Source organism: Neopsephotus bourkii, unplaced genomic scaffold (genome assembly GCF_033783945.1).
Source record: "Neopsephotus bourkii isolate Nb327-2 ecotype Australia unplaced genomic scaffold, CSIRO-AGI_Nbou_v1 NB_1328, whole genome shotgun sequence".
NCBI lineage: Eukaryota > Metazoa > Chordata > Aves > Psittaciformes > Psittacidae > Neopsephotus > Neopsephotus bourkii.
Window position 1 is genome coordinate 103,259 of NW_026901808.1, and position 24,925 is coordinate 128,183.

At 44.8% G+C, this 24,925-nt stretch overlaps 1 protein-coding gene across 6 annotated transcripts in view; it reads left to right on the plus strand.

The window, feature by feature from the left end:
* CELSR1 (cadherin EGF LAG seven-pass G-type receptor 1) overlaps positions 1–24,925 on the plus strand; it is a 166,129-nt gene that overhangs the window by 3,487 nt on the left and 137,717 nt on the right. The gene's annotated exons all lie outside the window — the stretch shown is intronic.

A 24,925-nucleotide genomic window follows, 5' to 3' on the forward strand; every position in this document is an offset into this window, starting at 1 on the left:
GCAGCTCTGAAAGCAGTGAGTTACGGCTGTGTAACAGCTGTGCAATGTGGCTGGCTGCACTGGAGTTGCTTTAGTAGTGCTAGGGGCAGATACTGGCCAAACGGTGCCCCAAAAATCAGTGCTGTTGCAGAGAGGGAGAGGAGGAGAGAGGCAGGGTTACTCTACCATTAACTGCCTCTGAGAATTCATGTCTGTGTGTGTGAAGACTGATGTCATCCAATATATACTTCTTTATAAGCACATACATGCTCTTAGGATATCATTCTTTTTCTGCTCAGTTGCTTGTTTACCATGGAATTGCTTTTTATGCCTCTAATTGTGGCATCAATCATGCAGTGAGTAATTTCCTCTTCAGGTGCCAGTCTGTAAGTTTACTGTGGACCTGATCCCATACTTCTGTTGACTTTCGAAAGTTTAACCAGATATGTTCCTCACTGCCTCCCTCTGCAACCTAAAAATGATTTTTGTATTCTTTTAGCAAAAAAAAAAAAATAATAACTGAAAGTACCAGGTACATAAAATGACACTTTGGGAGATGCTGTTTTTTAGATGGTTGTATTAAAAATGAATAAGCAAACTGTGATATAATCCTGGCAGCACTTGGTTTACTGTACATAGTCATGGTGTGCAGCACTGGGAGAGCGAGTCATGCTCTCCTGTGTGTTTGCAGGCTTGAGGTCCTTTTTGCCTCGGGAAAATGAAAGTGGTATTAACAGAGTTGACTGATTTTACTGCGATGCGTGGCCTGATAAGCTGCTTCTGGTTCTCCCAAAATGCTGGTGGGGGGCAGCTAATATGGTAAAGTAGCTCATAAATGCTGTTTCCGTATCCTGTGAGGACTTGCAGAAAAAACAGGCAGTTGGCTTGTGACCTTAAAGAAAAACATTTGGATTAAGGTGCAGGTGATTGCATGGTCACTGTCTGAACCAGTAGCTCTCTATCTGGTAGCAGAAGAAGATAAGAACTCATATTGGAGCATGAAGCTTGGAAAAGTTGTTAGACTAGATGAGGAGTGTATTCAGAGCAGAGAAATAGGTGACTATTCCTTTCTCACCCTAATGATTGATGCAGTTCAAGTGGGTGAAATCTCAGGAATAAGACCTGTTTTCTTAAGTAGCAGGAGTTTGATCATTCCAGCATCGTTTTCATGTTGGTGAAGGTGTGAACTTCGAAACTCTGTTGTGATGTTGATCAAAACTCTGTCTGCTGCGAGCCTTGAGATATTTGAGAGATTAAAGTTTTTTGTGGATAGGATTTTAAAACAACTCTGACAAGCACTGAACTCCATTTATCGTTCGTTTGGACAAGTTTACTGTTTGTAAATTGAAAAGGCAGAGTTTGGCAGTGTGTGAATAGCCCAGGACCGCCTCACCTGACTGCTTTCTCTGGTTTATCTGATGCAGCCTTTAAAAAAAGGCGGAGAAGAAGCTCAAGACAGAAGTACTCCACAGGGTTATCTCCAAGTGTTGTGAAATACCTGCAAATCATCTGCTAAAATGACCTGCCAGTTAACTGTCTGCAGAGTAGCCATTAACCTCTCAACCCAGACAAACACCAAGTCCTGCCCTGCTTACAGCTACTCTTCGGGTCAGGGAGGGATTAGAGCTCTTTATGAACTTGGGAATTTGGTCTATATACAAGTCGGAAGTAACACTGCTGCTATAAAAATCTCAGTTCCACCCAGTGAGGTGTTGTGCTGTGGAGGCACGTGAGTGTGAATGGTGCTAGTGAAGGGCTGTGCTACTCAGTTGAATTACTTTGAGACAATGATACTTGGGTAAACCCAGCATTCTTTCATTTGACTTGGGCATTATTCTAATAAGCAAAGTAATTTTGGCCTTCTGCATATAGACAAACTATAAGAATCAAGAAATAAGCAGGTGGGGTTGATCGCTTTTGTAAAACCTGAGAACAGCACGTTCGGCATGTAGAACTTGTCCCAGTGGCATCACCATCACTGGGAGCCATGTGGGACAGTGGGAAGCTCTGGGCAGGCTCGGTGCCTGCCCTGCTTTCCCCCAGTACCTGCCTGTCTGTGCCCCCGCAGCCCCTCAGGAGCAGACCCAAGCGGAGGAGGAGGAGGAATGTGGGTGGTGTGCATATTAGCATTCTGCTTTGGATTGGGAAGGAGCTTTTGAAGTCAGTCTCTTTTGAAGTGAATCTCTCTGGGTAGCCCCTCTGCCCATACCTGTCGTGCAGGGCTGTCTGAGTGAACAAACCGGACCCTTTTTGGAGGAAACTAATCCAGGTGTGCTCCAGGGGTTCCTTAAAAGAACCTCTTCCTCCTTTTTCCATTATACCTTCAAGGCTTTCATATGGAGCCTTACATTGCCATGCCTGCACATTGTGTTGTTAGGTTTATGTTGTAACAACTGGGGTGAAATCTGGACCCTGCTGAAATCCTGCCCTGGCTTTCCAGGGGGGTAAGCTCTTACTCCAGGTTTTTGAAACAGATGGTTGAGAGTAGATGAGTCTGAGATTTCTTAGTGTTACTAATAAATATATGACTTAAATTGACAGGCTTATTAAAAACGACTGGTTTTTGTCCACACTGATGTTCACAATATCCTTAAATGGGGATTTATTTGGTCAAAAACCAGGTTAAACATTGCTCGAGTCACGCTGCCTTTGCCCATGTTAAACATTACATTGGGGGCCCTGCCGATGCTGGGGGGAAGGCTGGTGCTAGCCTCAACTTTGCACAAGTTTGCCTGGGTATCACATTGCAAACGCTGCTGGCACCTGCTTGGCTGTGCTGCCACAAGTAGTCCCACTTATCATCCACGACAGCTCAATGGGGTACAATAGATGTGTGTGCAAACCCCTCTGGGAACACAGCCTAATTCAGCAGTGCAGACAAAACCCAACTGGACTGGATGCTGCAGCTTTCAAGTGCTCCAGGTAAATGTAAAACACCATTCATTATACAACATACAATACACAATTTTGGGAAGGTAGTGTGCCTCACACAGGGAGGTATAGGCACCCAAGCATTTTTGAGGTAGTGCAGGCTCAGGTATCTTTTACATTTCTTTGGCTTTTAATCTCCAGTAGCATTCAATGAGGTTACTGACTATCAGCAAGTACAAATTAAGACTGAGCTCGTTTGTGTTGCAATAAGGTCTCGGGATTTTTACTCAAGGCTCAGTAAAGGATCTTCATTATTATTGTAATTTAAAAGTCATTATGTTAATGATCCTGGATCTCCAGCTCTTTTCCATACAAATGTAACCAAAGGTGCAATACATTGGTTTAGCCCTTCTGATAAAGGTAAGGGCACAGGTGAGGTGCAAGGCATTGCAGGGTTACTTGTGCTTGTGAACACTGGCAATTAAAAGGAAAAAAGAAACTGAAGGGAAAAGTTGTCTCTGTAAGCATAGGGACACCTTTGGGTGCAGAGGAGGCGCAGGGTGACTGCACAGGATGCAGGCCCAGTGCCTTGTCAGCATCAGGATGGACCCTGTCCTCCTGCCCCTGCCTTCAGGGAGGGGGGCGGATGGGGTGGATGGGGCCTTGTGAGTTTTCCCCAAGGAAAATGGTTCTTTTTGAAGTGATGCCTTAGGCTGACTTGCTTTCAGGGTCAATGAGGAGCAGTTATCACCCACACTGCTCTCCACAGCCCCCTCCCAGGGAAACACTCCCTGAGGCGGCTTTGGTGGGATCCCTGTGGGTTGTACAGTCAGGAGGTGATGGAAATGGATGGGTGGAGGTCTCTCCTTCCCTCTCTCCCTGTGGGAGGTATCTCGGGTGTGTCGTGTGGCTGCAGGTCTTTTCCATGGTGTTCCCAGGGACCTTGGGAGCTTGAACTTCATGCATGCATCCTGCACTAAGGTGAGGGATGTGAAGACAGTGGCTCAGAGGCTGCAGGGACCAAGCAGGAAAAGATGAGGGACCTCAATTAGAACTAATGCATGACACCAGGAGCTGCAAAACTTGGTGTCTGAAGTGGGGCTGAAGTGAAGGATGATTGATAATGGTTAGTAGCTGTGGTTTTGAACATTTACATTTACTTGCCTATAACAGCAAATCATGAGTAGCGACTGTAATTTTAAAGTTAGGGTAGCTCCTGGATCTGCTGTGTCTACCTAAACCCTTTATTTCTTCCATATGGGTTCTATATTCTGATCTCTTTGTAGGTGAGATGCATTTCAGATATGCATCCGTCCAGCTTGCAGGAATGTGACTTTCCCTTTTCAACTGTCTGATCTGCTCCAGCTGATAAAAAGCTGTGGCTGCCTTGTTGCTTTCCTATGGGCTTCCTTCCTCTTCATCTCTGGATTTCATAGGAGTGGTGTATTTTTGTTTCAAATGACAGGAAAGCATTTATGGCTATGAGAGGAAAATATTTAGTGGAAGGCTGACTGACAAAGTAACTTTATACTGAGATAAAAGGTATCTCTCTCCTGCATGTAAATAAGACAGGGAGTTACCTGCAGCTTAAGTGACTGTAAATAAGCAATTTCTTTGCTAAAATAGTGGTCCCTAGTAATAGAAAGAGAAAAGGTAAATGTTTACTGCAGCACACTTTAAAAAGTAAATATCTCAGATAAAGCTGTTCTGTCCATCAGATTCTTTCAGAAAATGCTGCTGTGCAACACAGCTATCAGTAAAAATGTTTATTTCTCCCCGTTTCTGTCTCTGAACAGTGCAGGCTGTATGTTCCTGGTTTTTGTTACAGGTTTTAGCAATATACCGTAGTATGCTTGGTGGTTGAAGCATATATGCAGATGGAACTTCTTATCCTCCTCCCACAAAGTGAAACTTGGAACCATAAATACTATAGGTCATAATTGGTTGCCAGAGGAAAAAAACCCAAGTATATATCAAAGTCCTACATAACCCTAACTCAGCAGCGCTGTTTAAAAACATGTTGCTGGGTATGAGAAGTGGCTGACTGAGGCGGCAGGGGGTTTGGCTGGTTTTGTACACACTTTGCTTCATATACCAATCAGTTTATTTTTTTATTGCATTAATGTTGATGCTTTTCTCAGTGGTTTCCAGAAAAGGAGATTTTAGGATAACAAAGAGAAGGTGTAAGAAGAATGAGACTGAAGATGAGAGAGGGAGAAAGTGTAATGGTGAGATTACTTGGGAAACTTTTTTCCCCTATTTTCAAATTGTTTGCGAATAGGCAGTAGTTACAATAACCATTTTAAATTGGATTAGTAGTAGTTTTATATGTTTATTATTACTTTTTAAGCCTCAGGGTGTATTAATGAATTAGTTTTCTTGGTGTGTTCCCTTGTGATTTGCTTCCCTTGTAGTAGTCATGGAAGCACGCTTATGTCCGACTTGCGCTTGTGGGTTGGGAAGAATCCTCTTTTGTTCTGTTGTTCTAGTCACACCTTTCCTGGCAGTTCAGAACTGATTTAGGGCTGGGGTTGTGGAGCCTGCTGCAAACTCTGATACAGAGTTAACACTGAATTGTTGTCAGGGGTAATGGCAAAAGAACTCTTCGTTTAGAATGCAGGAGCAGTTTTCTAGGCTTGGATGTCAGGATGATAGTAAACCTGCAGTAGAAGCAGTAGAGGGGAAAGGAGGTGTTGTGAAGCACTGGGATTTTATGCTCTGTTATCTCCAGCATCCCAAGTGCTACCTGAGGAAGTGGCTGGCTGCTGATAAAGCATATAATTTTACATGGCTCATTGAATGGTCTGTTTTCCTTCAGGTGTATACTTAATATCTTGAAACTCCCTTTCATTGTTGACTCCTATCTTGAAGCTGAATGGGTTTTCTCAGGCATCTCATGACTGATGGAAATAATGCTGGGGTTTAAAGTATGACATTATGTGAGGGTGGGTAGTGTGCTCACCATCTCTCTGATAGGGTGCTTCCTGGTGAGACCCCTAGCAGATGCTTGGATGGGAATCCTGGCATCTGCACATTTCCACTGGTCTGGTTGGAGCATGGCCCTGGTGTCTCCCAGCATCTTCAGGGAAGGGTTGGAGACACTCATCTGTGGTCTCCTGCCTCCTCCTCTGGGTTTCTGCCAGACACCCCTGCAGGAGGTGGGATGACTCCAGAGTTTTGGCTGGCTGGGTGCTCAGGGTTCATGGGTTCAGGGGCATGTGATAGCAGGTAACACCTATGATGGTGTTTACAGTTCAGCCAGATGTGTAACTGCTGCATACGCTGCCATAGCTGAGCTCACTTTCATCTGGTTATTTTGGGTACAAACAGCAATGAGTGCACCATAGCATGGGTTCAGCTTGCAATTTCATAGGGCTCCTTGCTTCCCTTGCAGGTCAGGTGAGGCTGATAGAAAGGCTCTGGTAATGGGGCTGCTCTGGACATCGGGAGCAGAATTACTTTCTGGGCAAGAAACAAGAAAATGTGAAGCAGAACCTCTTCTAATCCTATGTGCTACAAATACCCTTTCAATATTTAGCAGCTTGGGCAACTCTAGCTGTAACGCTCATGCATGGAGAATGAGTAAGGGGAGGATTGGATGTCAGACACAGGATCTGTGCTCTCCATCCCTTCTCCCTCTCTTTTATAAGCCCTCTTGATTTTGAGAACCCGTTGGCTGGGACAGACTCTACATGTGAGTGTTTGAGGTAACAACGCAACTTACCTGCTTACCTCAGTATTGCCTGATTTACAGGATTTGGGCAACTGGCTCTCTTGGCTTCCTTTGGCATTCTGACTTGTATTTCCAAAAATACCTGTGGAGAGTCTTTAGGAAATGCAGGAGGGTTAGAAGAGCTGAGGATACCCATGTAATGAACCTTTCTGGCAGTCTTCCAAGTTGCAGTTTTTCTGTCCTGGTTTCCGTGGGAATGGTGTTGGTTTTAGGTAAAGTAGTACTCCAAGTGCTCTGACATGTAGTTTGTCATTTAAGTAACAAGTATGGCAGTGCTGTCTTTTGTGAATGACAGGCCTTTTTGTCTGCTCCTGTAAAGAGTATTTGGCCAAAAGATTGCATAAATCCGAGTACAGAAAAAGTTGACTATGGGCTTGGTTCTTCAAAGCCTTGTTCACAGAAGTTGTCCGCTTGAAACATCTAGGACCTGATTTAATTCAGTTTTGCCACTTTGTGTTTCTGCGACAAGTGACAGTTTTATTATCCCACTAACCCCCGCGGTGCAGCTCTTGTTTCAGTGTTGAAAAACACTGAACTATTTATGGATGCAGCACAGGTTTCCAAAAGGTCCAGGAGGTAATCATGGAAGATTTTGAAATCTGCCATTGAGTGATCTCTTGTTTGTTTGGCGAGATTTGCCTAACACCTTTTTTGTGAGACACTTTGATTGAGATTTCATTGCAATGCTTTGGTTTTGTTGGATTGAAACAGCATTTTCGAAGGTACAACATGGCTCTATGGACAGATTTGTATCACCTACCATCATCTGCCCAAGAAGTGTGGTATCTCTTCAAAGGTGGTCAGGAAGGTTGCAGCCATGATTGGTTGATAGGCAGGAGGGCTGTGGCTGGAGATGCCCATCTCACCCCCTGATTAAAGACGGAAAATAAGTGCCTCATTTGGACTAATTGCCTTGCTGTTAAGTGGCTAAAGTTCAGTGGGATGAACCCACCCTCAATGTTTTGCACCAGGACAAAAGGGTTTGTTTTCTTTGTAAGGATGATAGTACTTATTTCTGTTACAGCAAACTGCCTGTAGTAACAGGTTCAGCAGAGTAGATGGAAAGGATGGGGGAGGTTATAATCTGCGAACAGGAAAATGTTTTGCCATGAATAATGTTAAGACAGACTTTAAATGTTGTCAAGAGCTTGAGTGAATGAAGGGGGAAAGTATGCTTTTATGGGTATTTGGCATTCAACAAAGAAAGAAAATTTTACAATACTTCAGAAAGATGATCTTCACACTTGGAAGAAAAGCAGTCGGACGAAAAGCAGGATTTGCTGGAGAGAAAGGAAAACTTTTGGACTTTGTTTCAACAAGTCGTTAATTCTGCTGAGCTGTAACCACCTTCGTATTTATTCCAGTGTTTACACTTGCCAAGCACTAAAAAAGCAAGTAAATGAAATGGTAAACCTGTAATAAATCCTCGGGGGACCACATAATAAACATAGACAGGTTACGCTTATCAAATACAAAGGCAAGTAATCTGTTTTCAACACCACTGCTGAATGTGTGATAGATGCTACATTCCGATGGGTCTCCAGCACTTTTGAATATGGCACATCTGGTCAAAATATTTCCTTGTTTTTTGAAGGAGGGAGAAGGAGAGGCCGTCATTAACAAACATGGTCAGCATGGCACCTCCTGCCTGCTGCAGAGTCTGGGGGCTAGATGCAGGTTCAGAGAGAAGCAAAAGCACCTGGAGCCCACCAAAAGAGGTAAAGGAGACACTGTGTAATCAGATTTGAGTTTCAGAGGTGTGATGGCCAGCACCTATAAGTCTGTCTTTGCAGTTAAATCCCAATGGGCTGTTAGGTTTGGAAGCAGATGTGAAGTTGATTCTCTGTAGCTCCCATGCCACCAAAGTATACATCATGGGTACAAAGAGCTGCTTGATCTCTTGGGTTTATTGAATTGAATTCCAGTCACAGCACTTCTGGACTTTCCAGGAACCAGCCCAGCCCAGGTCCTCATTTACCTGTGTCCTTGCAGCAGTGTTCATGCTGGGTGTATTTCTAAAGGAGACCCTTTAACATCCAAGCTGTGGTTTTTAGTTTTAAAACTTATTTATTTATTTGGTTGTCTGAATTCAGTTTAAGTCATATAAACGATGTCTCACACTAGTGCATCACTGTTTTAGCAGTGCGTGATGCCAGCCTCCAGACACAGCTCAGCATGGCCAGGAAGAGGCATTTGGCACCTTTCACAGCTTAGGTCCAGTAGATCACTTATTATCTAACCATCAAACACCACAGTGCCTCACTTTTAGGTGCCTGTTCCCTGCAGCAGTATCCTGTTTTAGGCAGTTAAGTGTCCTATGAAGTGGGTGTACTTGAAATACCATCCTGCTACAGCTTGGGCACTTCACTCAGCATAGCGATCAGGACACTTAGCGAGGGCAGAGATGGGCTGGCCTCCAGCCCTTGATCTCAACGTCTTTCTGTGCTATACATTAAAGAGGAGCCAAATAAGATACAGAAGCCATTGTGTGACTCACGTTTCTGTCTTTGGTAAGTGCCATAAGCTACAGGGTCTTGCTCACACTTGTAGGGTGATGGAGAGGAGGCTTTCTGGCTCGTGCTCATGCATGTGGGCACCTCTGCTTCAGTTGAGCAGTGGTGTGGGCAGTCTGGCTTTGACCCTCAGCTGCTGGATTTTGTTTAGGCCATAATAAAAGCTGGATCATGATCTGTTCAGGCCATGTCAGGACTAGGTCAGTTCTTGCTGTAGCCAGGGACTCAGCTCTTCCCACCTAGTAACTCAGAGGTAAAATAAACACAAATCATAAGGCTTTCCAGGGAGTACTTTCCTGCTGATCAGAGCTGACTTGTTTGTCTTTTGGCTTTAACTATTTGTAAATGTATTTTGCTTTTGAGTAGTTCCCAAATGGGCTGAAGTGTCAGTTACGGAAGGAGTCATGGGCTCAGACTTAAATAACACTGCTACATATCCAGAGTTCAGCCCATCTTCACCTAGTGTTTAATCCTCTTTCTCACTGCAGTTTGCTGTGATGATAGACTTGCTAGTAATTATCAACATGTTGCTGCTCGTCGCTTGGATCCTGTGGCTTTTCCCGCAATGTGCTCGCTGACGCTACAGCTCGCTAACATTGTCCTGACACATGCAGGAGAGGTCTCTTGGCAGCAATGACTGAACTATCCCATCGGTTGACTCGGTTTCCCTTCTCACGGGGTGTATTTCTGATGTTGGCCTCCTTTTACTGACACGGTGTAATTTAGCAATGTGTGCTCTCTCTGTGTGATGAGCTCTCCATCTGGCAGATAATTGCCTGCTAGTTTAAATCCCATCTTAACTATAGTTTCTTCAGATCATGAAGTCTGCTGCTGCCTTCTGGTTGGTTTTGCAGGGCTGTTTGCAAAAGGATTTGTTATGAGCTAAAGCAATGTGGGTAAATCAATGTGAGTTTTTTGGAATGTTAGGCAAGATAGGTTAACTTTTAGGTCCTGCTTACTAAGCTACCCAGTGTTATTCTGTATTGAGCCTGGCAACCTAACACATGGTTTTGTTGACCAAGCTGCTGGCAGCAGGCACTGGTGGTTTGCACGAGTTATGAAAAGCGGGCACGTTTTTAGGACATGGTGGACGCTGAAAGCTTGTTACACAAAACATGCTGGTGCTCCTCTTTCCTTCTTATCTTCTCCTCCTCTGTCCCTTCAAGCTCACTGGATCTGCTTGCTGTGTGCTGTTGTGCAGCAAGGCGCCACATCTGCAGAGTCTGTCTGCTGCAAGTTTGTACAGGGCTGTGCGCAGCAGAGACCTCTGCTTTTGTAATACCTGCTGTAAATAATTAGGAAAACCACCAGACACCGACTGACCGACTGCCCCAGGAGATAGCCAGATACAGATGGCGGCACTGGGGATGGCCCCAGGCCTGGATGATGGTGTGTCCAGCAGGCGCTGGGAGCGGGCTGGTGGTGTGGCAGCATCCTTTCTCACTGCCTTCTGTCTTGCCTTTGGGGAGGCAGGGCAGGTTCCTCATCCACCCCTCACCCTCTTCTGACCACCATGCTGTTACTTGCTGTTAGGTGAGTGCGTTGGCCCAAGGTGATGGGCAGGGTCCATCCCCTCAAGGGATACCTCATGAGATGCTTCCAGTGTACTAGTGGTAGCCATCGCATTGCCCATGCAGCCCTTGCGCTCCCACTGGCTGTTGTGGGGTTGGGACTTCAGCAGCCTTGGTTGCTGGGTGCAGCTTCCAGAGGTTTTGCAGCCACGATGCTTTGCCCTTCTCCTTGCACAGGGCCTTAGGGACCACAGATGAGGTGGTGACAGTCCCACAGAGGTTTTGCTGCCCAGCACAGGCAGTCATGGGTTGTCCATGGCCAGCCCTGGGTCACAGGGCATGCTGCATGCAGAATGTCAGTGGTCATTGTCATTGCAGTCCGTGGGAGCAACACCTGTACCCACAAATGGGGAATCTGTCCCAGTTTGGGTGTAGATGATGACTATATTTTTGTCCTATCCCTGTGTCAAGTTGCAGTCACCTCTGCTGGCTGGTTCCACTGTGCCTCAGCTCCCTTGTGGCTCAGCAGTGTCTGAGACTTCATTCAGCTTGAAGGGGCTGTAAATAAGAGATTCCGATTTACTACCAGCAGCATTGATGGACATGACAAATTGCTGGCAATAAACTCAGGTGAGAATGGAGAGATAAAGACATTTTTTGTATTCTGTGCAGTGAACTTCTTTGTTCTGTATGCATTAATTTATGAACTTTGTATGTGCCTTGCCAGTGGTTGGGGATTTCTTAAGCGGAAATGACTGCTTAGCGTGGGTCAGACTGTGCTGAGCTGAGGTGCTGAGATGATCAGATAAAATTCTTCATGGCACCAGTGGCTGTTGAGCATCCATCCCTTTTCTTTTGTTCTTGGGAGAAAAGTCCTCAAGAAGAGGCTGTTTGCCTGCTCTGAGGTGGTGCCAGTGACTCTCTGGGTTTCTGCTCTGCTTGTCCTTGATCAGACTTTAGCTACCAGAAGTTCCCACTGTTCTTTTCAAGGCCTAAAGGCAAAGTAAAGCGACAGCTTTAGTCAACTTGAAAGCTTTCTCAGACTAGAAAGTGTCCCATGGGGTAAGCAACTTTACTCACGCTCTACACATCCCATACTGATCATACAGGATGGCGTTTTTCTGGCTTAGTGCTGTTTGAATTTGGAGTATTGTGCATTTTCAGGTATTTAAATGAAGCTGTAAAAATGATTAATGCTAAGAAAAGGCTAATTAAATTTTATTCCTGTGCTGAAAATGAATTTTAAAGAAATCATTTTGAGATTTCAGCAGTTGTGAAATTCACAATGTTGTTCTTCACACTGTAGAGCCTTTGTGCTTACTGCTGTAGTCATATTACATGACATTGCCTAACACTCTGCAAGGCGTATTCTTGGCTCATTCATCAGGTAAGGCTGCCTCAGGGTCACTGAATCCCTCCATGTACCCAGCAGAGAGCTCAGTGTGAGGATTTTACAATTGTGCATCTGCATTTGCATTTCCAGTGCTTTTTCCTTCTTGTGGCAGTTTTCCCTTTTACAATACAGTGATTATTAAATGCAGGGTTCTCACTGGTTTTGTCACCAGAATCATCCCTCCCTGCTCCCCACTGCCGGCAGTCAGTGCCTAATTTGCTGGTGGTCAGTCCTCAGGATGATTGTTTTGCTGCTGAACACCCCCTCCATCCTCGTGGTGTGGTGGGAGATGGTGATGGGTGTAAGCACGTTGTGGAGGTCCTGGAGGGGTCGAGCTCCAGCTTGCAGCTGAGAGCTGGTCCTCTAGCAAATGAGATGCTGATCCATTAGAGCTTCACGGTAATTTAATCACTTTTGGACAGCACAGTAGTTAATAATCCCACACTAAGGAACAGCCACTGCTTCTGGTCCTTGTTAGACATCTTAATTTCTTTTCTATTTCTGTTCTTAGGCATTTTGTAGGATTTAATTTTCCCTCCGATAATTTATGAGACATGAAATCTCTCTGAACAGGTTAGCCTCTGTGTGACGGTATTTCAGCACCTCTTGCATTTCCTTCAGTTGGATCATGTGTTGCTGCTTGCTTAGAGGCAGCTCTGCCACTTCCCAGAGGAAAGCAGTGTATTGTTACCTGGGTGTGATGTGCCAGGGCCACGCTGTTCTCTCGCTGGAGAAGGGCACTCCATTTACATAGTATTTAAAGTGCTTTTCGAATCCTGGCATGGAGAATTATTCAATTTTCTAAAATTACACTATTTGAGTGACTGCCTTTTCTTGTCCACCCACTGTCTGTGTGTTTGAGTTGGTTCAGGGCTTCCACTGCAGGGGTTTGCTAAGGGGGATGGGTTTACTAAAGATACTATGTGCTGTTGTACAAAGCACTGTGAATATTGCGTCTCTGTACCATTCTGATAGTTCCTAGTCAAGAAAAGTTAATATATATTGTAAAGAGAACAAGTTAGGGATGATTTGTTTCACTGGAGGTATCACACTAGAAGTTTGCATCTTTAGTATTGCAAAATGAAAACCAGAGGACTTTGATTGCTGCCTATCTCTCTGAAGTACTTGTGGAAAACAGGACCAGGGCAGTTTAAAGGAAAGCCTGCAAGTGAGCCAACTCAATAAATTTAGGTGGGATGTTAGAAGACAGTTTGAAGCCTTTAGGGAAGCAAATTTCTGGAACAACATCCCTGTGAAGGGGTCCAAAGAAGTGTAGCTGGGTTGAAGGGGAAGCTTGATAAATTAGTGAACACTTGCTAGTTTAATAGTAGTATGTATATATAATATGCTTCCTTGAGAAGCTTCCTTGAATAGAAAATTGAACTTGTTGGTGGGAAAATTCTTTCCTGTTGCCTTTTTGCTGCAGAAACTAAAGAAGCATATTAACAAATTGTAAATGCGGTTTAGCCCTTTGAACTGACTGAGCTTGTGTAAGTTGTTGTGTGTTGATAACAGCATTGCTATCTTCTTCTAAACTTGGGATCAAAAGATAAAGAATCCACAAGGCAGCGTGGTTCAACAGGTAAATGAATGGGGCTGGAAGTTACTCACAAATGTCACAGGCTGCAAGTTGCAGCAAATCTGAGCCAGTCTTGCTTCTGGCTGTTACAGTCCTTCCCTTCCCAGCACCTGTATGACCTTGTGTGGGGCTGTCTCTATGTGCCAAGTTACTAAAGAGCCAGCCTGCCATTAAAAAACCCCAGACTTCAGGTTCAGCATTAAGAAACAGGTCAGTCCATCAGGTGAGTACCAGAGACTGTGCAAGGGAGTATGGAAGTTGATAAAAAGCCAAACCACCAATAAAAATCAAGCAAACAAAAAGGTTCTGAGTGTGAAGAAACAGTTCAATGCAGTAAGAGTGCCAGTGCAGAGGAGAGGGGTGGTGGCAGCCACCCCTTAGATCAGCTTAGGGCTGCTGTGCATTTGCAGCCAAATGCAAAGCCTAGAGAAATATTTGCCTTTTGCCCCTTCTAGAAGGTAGAAATCCGCTGGAAAGCCCTTTCAACATATGAAAATGATGCGCTGTCCTTCCCTTAGGCCTGTGTGACCACACTGACTCAAACTAAGGGGAGATTTGCTCCAGTGCTCTGTGCGCAATACTGTGCACCTAACCCACGTGGGCACATGTGTCAGTGCTCACCACTCTCTTGTGTGGGTACAAAACTCCCACCTTTCATTTGCATGAAGTTCTGCCACCCAGAAATCCTGCAGCTTGAACCTACCACAGGTTTTGTGGGGCAAAATGCAGCTGCATCAAAACTGTAGGAGATTCAGTAAACGTGTTTAAAAACACCTGCCTTGAAAACACACACCACAAGAAAATACTGTAATAACTGAAAGCAAAAATAAACGACTGAGTAATTTTAGTGCTTTGTTCCCTGTAGATTGCTGCATTTCTAGGTTTGTTAATTACAGAAATTAACACATTTTGTTAAAAAAAGTAAGAAATTCTCTGTCAGTAAGGATTTTGCATTGAGAAAGTGTGTGTATTTATAAGCTCTGGCTTAGCCCTTTGAATTATCCTAGGCACTACTGTAACCGATAAGTGAATGCTGATAACCCTGTTAATATTTCAAGGACTCTTTGCAACTATAGGGGAGCAGTCAGTAACTATCACATTCCTTTGCATTGCAGGACAGGTTTTCATATTTGCTGTCTTAATGTTGTTATATACATAGAGCGTTTTTTTGGGCTCAGATCACCTTGTCTCACAGCAGGTCCTTGGCATGCAGCCTCATGGACTCTTTAAGATGCTTTTTATTTGCAGCAGCTGGGCTCATTGCCCGCCCTGGTGTGGCTGGGATTTGGATTGCAAATTCCTGACCCGAACAAAGAGGAGGAATAGAAAAGGCTGGTCTCTGGCCCCTCACACACTTTAGGAAACCTTGCTGGCTTCAGAGAATTTTACTCATAACTGACTACACTTAAAGAGAGAAAAACAGCTTCTATCTTTGCAAAGACGGGTGCAGCCTCACTAGTAGGTATGTTGCTAGAAGAGGGAAGAGAAAAGTAGCTCCGGAGAGGCTGCTGGGATTTCAGGCGCTATCATATCTAGAGCCACCTTGAGTCTTGTCCACACTTGTTTCTCTCTGGTAGAGGAAAGCTGTATGGAGAGAACTGGATGGAGACAATCCAAGTGTACAGGATGTGTCCACATGCATTCCCTTGCTGCACTCATCAGCTGCACCCAAAGGCCCTACAGTCTGAGAAGCAGCTTGCTGTAATTGCTTTCATGAGACAGTATCAACTGGGTAGGATTTGGCCTGTACTGGCTTGTGTTTGGTGAGGAGCAGGGGAGATGAGTCAAACTAAACAGGGTGACTCATCAGAATCGGGCTCCTGTGATGCTGTGTGTGTGTAAAATGCTCAGAGTTGGGAATCGGGCTGTCACGGTCCTCAGATCATTCTCTTTGGTTTGCTGCTCCTCAGAGCCATTGGAGAAAACCCATGTCAGTCCCTAGTCAGAGCAGAGGTAACTCTGCGTGGCTGATACCCAGTCACCCAGTGGCTCCAGGCAGGGACAGTCATGTTACTGCGAGCAGCTGCTGAGACTAAACTTGTGTTCTTCATCATCCTTCCTTGTCTCCATCATCAAAGGTGACCAGAAAAGCTCAAACTTCTCATTTGTCTGGAAACCTGCATGGAGGACTTTGCACAGTAGGTAGCACTGAGCTAAGCGGCCTGTAATTGTTCAGCATTTTGGTCTAGAAAGTGTAGCAGCTGCTTCCCCAATGTCAGGCTTCTGTAGCGTGACAAGGAGAGCTGCTTTCATGTCTCTTGAACTGTGTGTTGATTTGACACTGTCATGGTTTAACCCCAGCCGGCAGCTCAGCCCCACACAGCCACTCGGTTACCCCCGCCTCAGTGGGATGGGGAGAGAATCAGAAGGTTAAAAGTGAGAAGACTCATGGGTTGAGATAACGGCAGTCTAACAGGTAAAGCAGGAGCTGCACAAGCAAAGCAAAACCAGGAATTCATTCACCACTTCCCATGGGCAGGCAGGTGTTCAGCCATCTCCAGGGCTCCATCACATGTAGCAGTTACTTGGGCAGACAAACACTGTCGCTCTGAATGTTCTTCCTTTCCTTCTTCCCCACCTTTACATGCTGAGCATGACTCCATATGGTGTGGGATATACCCGGGGTCAGTTGGGCTCAGCTGTCCTGGCTGTGTCCCCTCCCAGCTCCCTGTGTACCCCCAGCCTGCTCACTGGTGGGGTGCTGTGAGGAGCAGAAAAGGCCTTGGCTCTGTGTAAGCACTGCTCAGCATTAGCTAAAACACCCCTGTGTTATCAGCACTGTTTCCAGCACAAATCCAAACCATAGCCCCATACTAGCTACTGTGGAGAGAATTAACTCTACCTCAGCTTTGGCTGAAGCACCGGCATAGACACCATCTTCTCTCTGACTCTTCTCTTGGGTATCCTTGTGTTAAAGATACTCGTTGCACACTGGTACCTCCACTTCTCTTGTGGCGTAAAGTCACAGGTCTTGGTCTTCATGGCCCCTTTATGGGGCCAGGTGGAGGCAGGGAGAGCATGGGCAGATGGACACCAGGATTACCCCCCCCCCCGCCATGTCAGGAAAACTCCAGTGGGGTTTGCTTTCCTCCTGCACAAGAAGCCCTGCTGAAGAGGTGAGCGGGAGGGGGTCCCAGCTGTGATGCACTGGGAGGAGAGCCTGGTTTGATCCGAGATGAGAGCTCCCATGGCTGCAGAGCTGGTGTGGTGGCTGGGAGCTGCTGAGGGCTGTGCTGGGTGGGAAGGAGCCCTGGGGCTCCCTCACACCAACCTCTGCAGACAGGAACAGTCTCTCATAAATACATTGTCTTGGCTATAATTTGCACAGAACCAGCCTCTGGGAAAAGCTGGTGCTCGCCGGAGAAGTTTTCTGGGTGTATCCTGCTCTGTGAGTCGGGATTTCTGCGAGGTACAACACACCCTTTTTGGATGTGTTTGTTAGTCAAAAAGCACACCGGCTTCCTGCTGTTTCTGGAGGAGTGGGTCTGAAAGAGGCAGGTAAACAGTGAAAGAGGATCTCCTGGCACCGCTCACTCTACGGCGCAGAGGCTACATGGGAACTGGGGTTTAGCTGGACTGCCTGATTCAGTGCCATGTGTAGGTAATTAAGGTATATCCTCCAATTAGCCTAAGTGTCCCTTTTATTGATGTGTGAGATCGATGAACCCAACTGCCGTACAGATAGCAGAAAATAGTCTGGATGATTCTACCCACTGGTTTGCATGCTGAAGTAATTTAGAGTTAGAAAAGACCTGCCCTGCTAATGTTTACAGAGGCTCATTAAGCAAGGCAGGGATGCTCGCCTGTCCCGGAGGCTAAATGGCAGAGCCTGGCTGGGCCAGCACCGCTCACTCTGCTCCGCTCCATCCCATCCCGGCATGGCCAGGATCCATCCCTGCAAGCAAGCCAGCTTGGCAAGGCACTGCTGCACTGGCCAAAAATAGCACCAGGTCCAGTACTGACACTGCTGCAGGTGATTGTGTGTGGCGCCTTGCTTTATTTGCTACCATTAGCATCACCTCTTGGACCTGCTAAATTATGAGGCCAAAGGGATGTCTAAGCTAATATTGCCACTCTAGCTCTGCCTAGTAAAACATGGAAAGGAAAGAGAATGAGAAACAGGACAAGTACAGACTGGTCCTTACCTTCTTGCACTGTCCCAGCTTCGGGCAGGCAGATGTTTAACGGCTTCTGAGGCTACAGGCTTCCCCTGGATCACAGTGTTGACTTGCATTAGGGCAAGTCAGTGCCACAGTCCATGGCTCTCTCATCTCTCAACTTGTTTAATCCCTCTCAGGTTTCTGCTCTGCCCAGTGCCTGATCACAGTCCCCACCATTCAGATGCACACGCTTGGAAAAATTGTCTTGTGTTAAAACATGTTGCCTGATTATTTCACCATGTGACCTTTGGTTTTTATATTGTGAGGAACGGGGATTATTTGTCCTTTGTTTCCCTTTGTGTGATTTTATATTTCGTTGTCATGCCTCCCCTTAGCCTGTGTCTTCCGATCTTACAAGGAGTGCTCCTAGTCTCCTAATGTACAGTGAAGATGATTTCTCCAGATGTGTCTGACTTGCTGAGGAGAGTGTAAATGAAAGCATCCTGCTGTAAATGGATGTATTTATGCCCAAACCACTTCCAGGGAAAGGGCAAGTTACAGATGTAGTGACTGTCTGCAGTGTTCTCAGATACCTTGAGCTTCATTTTCTTCTGTAGAATTTGTAATGTGTTTATATCATTCTTTAAAACTCAAAACTTGCAAAGCTTTGGCCATGGTATGGCCAATGTATACCACCAGTGGTATGGCTCCACTAGTGGTTGCTGGCTACTGTCTGAAAAGCAGTGGAGTGCCCTGTCTAGCCTTTTGTTATTCTCTTTGTTCATCCCTCTCTGTGGTGTTTTGGATACAGCTAATACCCATTTTAATACACAAATAGCAGCTATATGGCCTTCCCACTCATGTTAGAGCAAAGCTTAGTCATATATTTCAGAGAACAATACAGAACCAGGTGCAGCAAATGTATTTTTACATTTTTATTTGTATTTGTTGGCAGCTTTTAGGCTGCACATTGCCAACAGTAAGGCAGGCAGGAGAGCTGTGCTCTCCTCCCCACGCTGCAGGTGATACGGGGTGGCCGTGACCTGGGCTGAGTTTCTTGTCAAAATTAAGATGTTTGTCCCTGTTTGACTTTTGATTCCATTTGGGCTGATCTGCAGGTAATTATTGGTTGTGGAAACAACCGGGAGAAGGGGAGGGTGGGAGGTACCCATGACTGCAGGGTCTCTGCTCACCTTAAGTCATTGTGTGCGTATCACACTGCTGAGCTGACCCTGTGATGGGAGCAGGGACCATCCTGGGGCTCTCATCCCTAGGAGAAGAGCTTGACTCAAGCTCAACATTTCACCCTGTTTGCCAGTGTATTCATTTGTTTATTACATATATGGATAGTTTTGCTATTATAACCAGATTAATTGTGAGCACATCTTAACCTGATACTTTAATTGCTATATGAATTACCTTTGAATCGCTAGGAAAAAGCCCTGTATTTTCCTTTGACAATTAATGTTGCCTTCCTGGTTGGGATTTTGCTTTGAGGTGGCATAGGTACAGCTGCCTGGTTTCTCAGACTCCTTGCAGAGCCCTTTGTAACAGAAAGACCAAGGTGAGTGTATGTGGGCAGGTTTGGTTTTTTTTTACAAGAGCTCTAAAATCAGAATCATAGAATCATAGACTAGTTAGGGTTGGAAAGGACCCCAAGATCAAGCTCCAACCCCCCTGCCATGGGCAGGGACACCTCACGCTAAACCATGTCACCCAAGGCCTTGTCCAACCTGGCTTTGAACACTGCCAGGGATGGAGCATTCACAACCTCCTTGGGCAACTTATTCCAGTGCCTCACCAGTGGCCTTCTGTGCTGAACTGGGAGAATGTTACCACCATACATTGCAGTAAAACCGAAGGAGGACATATCCCTTTTAAATTTGTATCATAACATTCTCCTGAAAAATAAATAATGATCAGTCTTTACAAATCTTTGCAACACACACAATTTAAAAAGAAATATTTAAAAAAATAGTGATAAGATATAAGTTCAAACTTTCATTAAGTAATTATATAAAAACACGTATGAAAATAAATTTGATATACGTCATGAGAAAGTGCATAGTAAAAACTCTGTATTACTTTTATAATGCAGTGAATTTCTTCAGTAAGCCAAAATCAGTTGAGAAAAGAAGATTTGTGTAGGCTTCAAGAAAAGATCAAAGCAGTGAGAATGTTAACCTTGACAGCACACAGGGGTTTGGGATCCTTATGGTGCTCTTGATGGGGGCCTTCTCACCAGCCCATCAGAGAACAGTTTTGCCCAAAGTGGGAAGTTGGAGCTTACCTTGAAGCTAATGATGTAGGATGCATATTCTGTTTAGGTGTTAGGTTTAAATTTGTGTCTATTTACAGGTTTAAAAAAAGGCAAGAAATGAAAACCAGAAAATCTTAAGCAACATTGTTCAAAGGACTTCAAAAGGAAAGTGTTTGCTGTTTTTCTTGTGTTTTTGTTTGTAGAGCGTAGGGTCTTGGTTTTGGTCCCATTTTGGATTATAAATCACTATAATAATATGAAAAAAGACAGCAACTCTGCTTTGCCTTGCATACGAGTATGATAGAGTATTTGATTTATTTCCTTTTTTAAAGTTTTCTGTATATGTTTTTGCCTGCACTTTTAGTAGGTGTGACCTAACCAGAATCTTATGGTGGTGTCTTGGTCACAGATGATTGAGCAGGGAATTATTAACCCAGCATAAGAGCTAACATGAGGATTACTGGAAAGTTCCTGCCTGTGTCAGCTTTAAGTGAACTGTGTTACTGCAAAAGCCATGGAAAGTTCAAATTGCTTGAGATCGTGCCAAAGGGCTGTCAGTGGTCTTTTGTTAGATGCTGACCACCTCAGGCAGAGCTCACAAAGGCGGCCTATTTTGTTTAAACTGAGCAATGCTAGCTCTGTGCTCCAGAGTTACAGCTACATCAGTGTCTGGGATATTAACACCGATTATCAGTGTCTCTCCAAAAGCCTACAGGAGGAGCCTGAAGCTGTGCTGAGGTCTTCCCAGCTTTGACGGGAGCTTACTGTAAAGCTCCTATAGTCTTCTGGACTGCCTCCATCTTTACCTGAACCCTAAAACTTTGTTTGGACCAAATGCTGCTGCCTAAGCTCTTCATATGGCTGGCACCTGGGTCATTGCACCTCCTGGTGACATGGTCTAGTGTGAGGCATCCCTGCCCCTGGCAGGGGGTTGGAACTGGATGGTCTTAAGGTCCTTTCAAACCCAAACCATTCTATGATGCTACGATTCTATGATTAGTGCTGAGCTGGACATCTCTGCTGACATTGGGCCCTGCCAGACTGATGCACTGTTGAAACACAGGAATACACTCGACCCTGGACAGTCACGTCTTTTCTATATTAATTGACCCATGTCTTTAGCTTTAGCCTGGGAGGTGTTGCCTTCTGGGCTGATGTTTTCCATCACTCTCAGAAGATCAGTGGGGCTGTGCCTGACTTTCTGCTCCTGTGCCTCCATTGACTTTGATGGATGTACAAGTTTGTCACTGTTCAAGCTGCTCCCAGTATCCGTCCTGGAGGACTAGACAAGGACCAGCCTTTGTCTTAGCTGAGAGACAATGTCATCTATGTACAGAAGCTATAGATAGCCCAGGGCTGAATGTGTGCACACATAGCTCTGCTGCCCTCGGAGCAAGAGGCTGCATTTCAGGAAAGGAATTTGTCGCTCATAATGGAGCAGAGAGCAGCATTGCCAGTCCTGCCCTGCCAGAATGTCACAGAGGTCTCACTGAAGGTCCTTTTTGCTCAGTCTGTGGGGACACAGCCCTAGCTGGGTGTTGTGTTTTGATGTGGGATCTGGCTGCCTGTCCCTTTACTGATGGAATTTGTCTCACAAAGCTTATTTTCATTAGCCAAATGTATAGGCATCCATAAACATACAAAAATTCCTCAGATCCCTTGGCTGAACACTTCAGAGCTTAGTTTCTTTTCCTTTGATGATAGCATGGCACAGACGCAATTATTACCAGTTACTTGGTGGCTTATATACTCAGAGGGATGTATAAATATCCTTATATTGCAGCATGTTTCATGTTTACTGTGTGTCTGTATGTGACCATATCCCAGTATATCACTGCAGCTATTTTTGAGACAAAATACTAAGATCCACTATTCCACTATTTGTGAGTAGTGGGAGGAGCATGAGACAAGATCTTATGTTAGCCTGACCTTTTCAATGGCTTACTGAAGCAGCAGATCCTAGTAAGAGTCATAGGCACAGATATACAGGTTTATGTAGATTCTTCCCAAGGTGTTTCCCCAAGCCCTTTATTTGTTGTGTATTTTATTGTAGCATCTCTTTGTCTTGTAACATACATGCTACTCCTGTCAAGTCAAAGGCAATCCTGCAGGAATATATTCTACTCAGGCACGTCTTACATAAAATTACCTCCTTTTAACTACTGTGTATTGTATAACACCCATTGTTATTGTAGAACACTGAAACCCTCTTTTCTGTGTGCATACCTACATGTGTGAAGAGCACCGCAGCGGTAAGTGAGCAGTTCTTGCAACACATTGTTACAGCTGCCAGCCGTGGATGGAGGCGGTTGTTTGAGTGTGTGTATAGCCTTTCGATCCCTCAGATTCAATAGCAACAGCTGCTGGGGCTTTTGTGCCTGCTACCATTGCAAAACCATTCTCTGCCTGTTTCTTCCCGTGCTGATCTGCCGCCCCTGCAGCAGGCTGGGTAGGGAGACCATTTGTACAGGATGAGGCTCCACACTCCTCATTTTGAGCTCCGGCATCTGCTGCTGGTGTACTGTGAGCTGTTGTAACCTGTGTTAGTTTATTTCCCAGTGAAAGTAGTGGCGGGTCGGAAATCACAGCAGAAAATGAGCTGGCTGGAAGCTGGGTGGGTGCAAATCCTCACTGAAGGGGAAAACGGGGCGGCCACATGGCTGCAAACCATCCTGCGGGAATTCAGAGCCCATATGGGGCTGTGCTATTGTGCCTCTGGACTGACACCGGGTTGCAACTGCGCTGTGAATATTGAAGAATCTCTTTTATTGAATTCCCCATGAGGTAATTGTTACAGAATAACATCAAATCACTGGTGAAAGGAAACCCCTTTATTTGCTTATTCTAGAGAGAGATGGCAATATAGTACAAGAATGCTCTGTAAATATGAGCTGCAACAAATGGTTGCATTTGATTTTGTTGATGAAGATGTAGCAGAGACATAGCAGGTAAAAACTGACACATGTTAAAGGATCTTTATTTTGGATTGAAATAAAGTGCAAATCTGGAGAGGGCACCTCATGTTCTCCTTATGTGTCCCCATACAATGCATCTTTACAGGTTTGCAAACTCCCAAGGTACCAAAAATGATAGACCCCAGAATGTCCACGTTTTACACAGTTGATGCTTATGGCAGATTTTGTTTTCCATTTTCTCTCTATTGTTTTTTTTCCATTTACAGCAGCAATCTTTTGGCCAGCCATAATGCAAGATTACCAGTTGTTTTGAAAAGCTGATGTTTGCCAAAATGGTAACCTCATAGATTATCTTCTTGTCAATAAGGCTTTAACCACAGTTTTGGCAGAGCCTTGAAACATGCCCTTTCTCAGGAAAGAGTTGTCTGGGCTAGAAGAGCATTGGCATTAAAAAGAGGTTGTCATAGTGATTGAAACCTCCTCATAGACATTCCTTAGGAAAAGTAGGCTGCAAGATGCACCTTTGTAGTCCCTTTTTTAAGTAAGGGACCCTTTAAATTGAAGAGCCTATTTCATTGTCTAAATGCAGATTTCTGTCACTTGTGAAACAATAGGACTCTGGAGTGCTGTTTGTGTATCAATGCTTCTTTTAATTACTTTCTACAAGAAATGACTCAATGGGAATTAAGTTCCAATTTCTTGCTATTGCAAAGCACCAGGGTTTTTTTAGGTCTAAACCAGGATCACAGCTTGGTTCCCTACATTAATAGGAAAAGATTTGAGGAAGACACTCAAACCAAGCCCTGAATGACTGGCTCTGAGCAGGCTTGAAAAGCACAGCCTGGGAAATCCTTCCCTGTGGAAGTTTGGTCTTTTGCCTAACAAGACCCTAAGCAAGGTCAGGACTTCGCTGTTTTCTCCCAGGCAGGCAGATTAACATGTATGACCACTGTGTTTGGGTCTGGGCAGAGAAAGTTGAGAACATGAGCATATCATTTTTATACTAAATCTAGAAATATGGCATTTAATCAGTATGGGTTTTATATAGTATGGGGTTTATGTAATTATTCATTTGAATCGCTGTTAGAGCTGCGTTACATTTCTGTTTACCAAAATGAGATGAGAAGGCACATGTTTCTAAGATAGGGTTTTCACTATATAAACTGAAGTGAAATATATGCTAGGTAATCTGGGAAAAGACTGTTAGAGAATTAAGCTAGGAGTAAACTAGCACAAGGGCTGAGGTTGTAGAAGCCTCCTGGCAATTATATCTTAAAATGCTTGGATTCTCTGGATGTGCCTTATTCCATACACCTACTTTCAGTTCTTTCATAACACATGCACACGCAAGGAATATTAATTAGATGAAAACTAAACTCGTGGCTAGGGCAGAGCCATCTGTTAGAAACCCATGTTTTTTACCTGGCTGCCCAACAAGAAAGGTCTAATCCTGAGATATTTGGAGACGGTGGCAGAATGAGAGGTGTTGATGTGAGCTGCACTGCATTTCAATGCCTACTCCTGCAACAAAATTAACCCCAAATTCCAATCCTGTTTGGATTAAAGGAAGAGACAAAGAAAGAGACCTTTGGGAAGATCTTGTTATTTCTGGAAGTACCCAAAGCCCCGCTGGGAACAGGGCCTAATGAGAACCTATTATTGTTCTTATTGTTCTCTCTGAAGTCAAAGGGACTTCTGCAATCAACTTGAAAGGAGCAGGACCTGGGAGCCATTTTTTTTACTTTCATCCACTGTGTGAGAGTTCATCAGTTCCAAAATAGTGGAATAGTGACTGAGGGGCTTGTGGGTATGGGAAAATCCATCTGAGCGAGAAACAGGGGCTGTTTGTTATGTTGCATCAGGGTGTCTGGGAAGTTGAGCAAAGCTGCAGTGTAGTTTAAATCTGTCTCACCGTGGGTGCACCTACATCACCATAGTAGTTCAGGTCACAAGTGTGCTTTTGAAGCAGATCTGCTGATCATTCCCACTTACTCCGCTTTGATGTGCATCATGTGGTTGGTTGCCTGGGAGCACACAAACTGGGCTCCTGCCAAATGAACCAGTCCAGAGG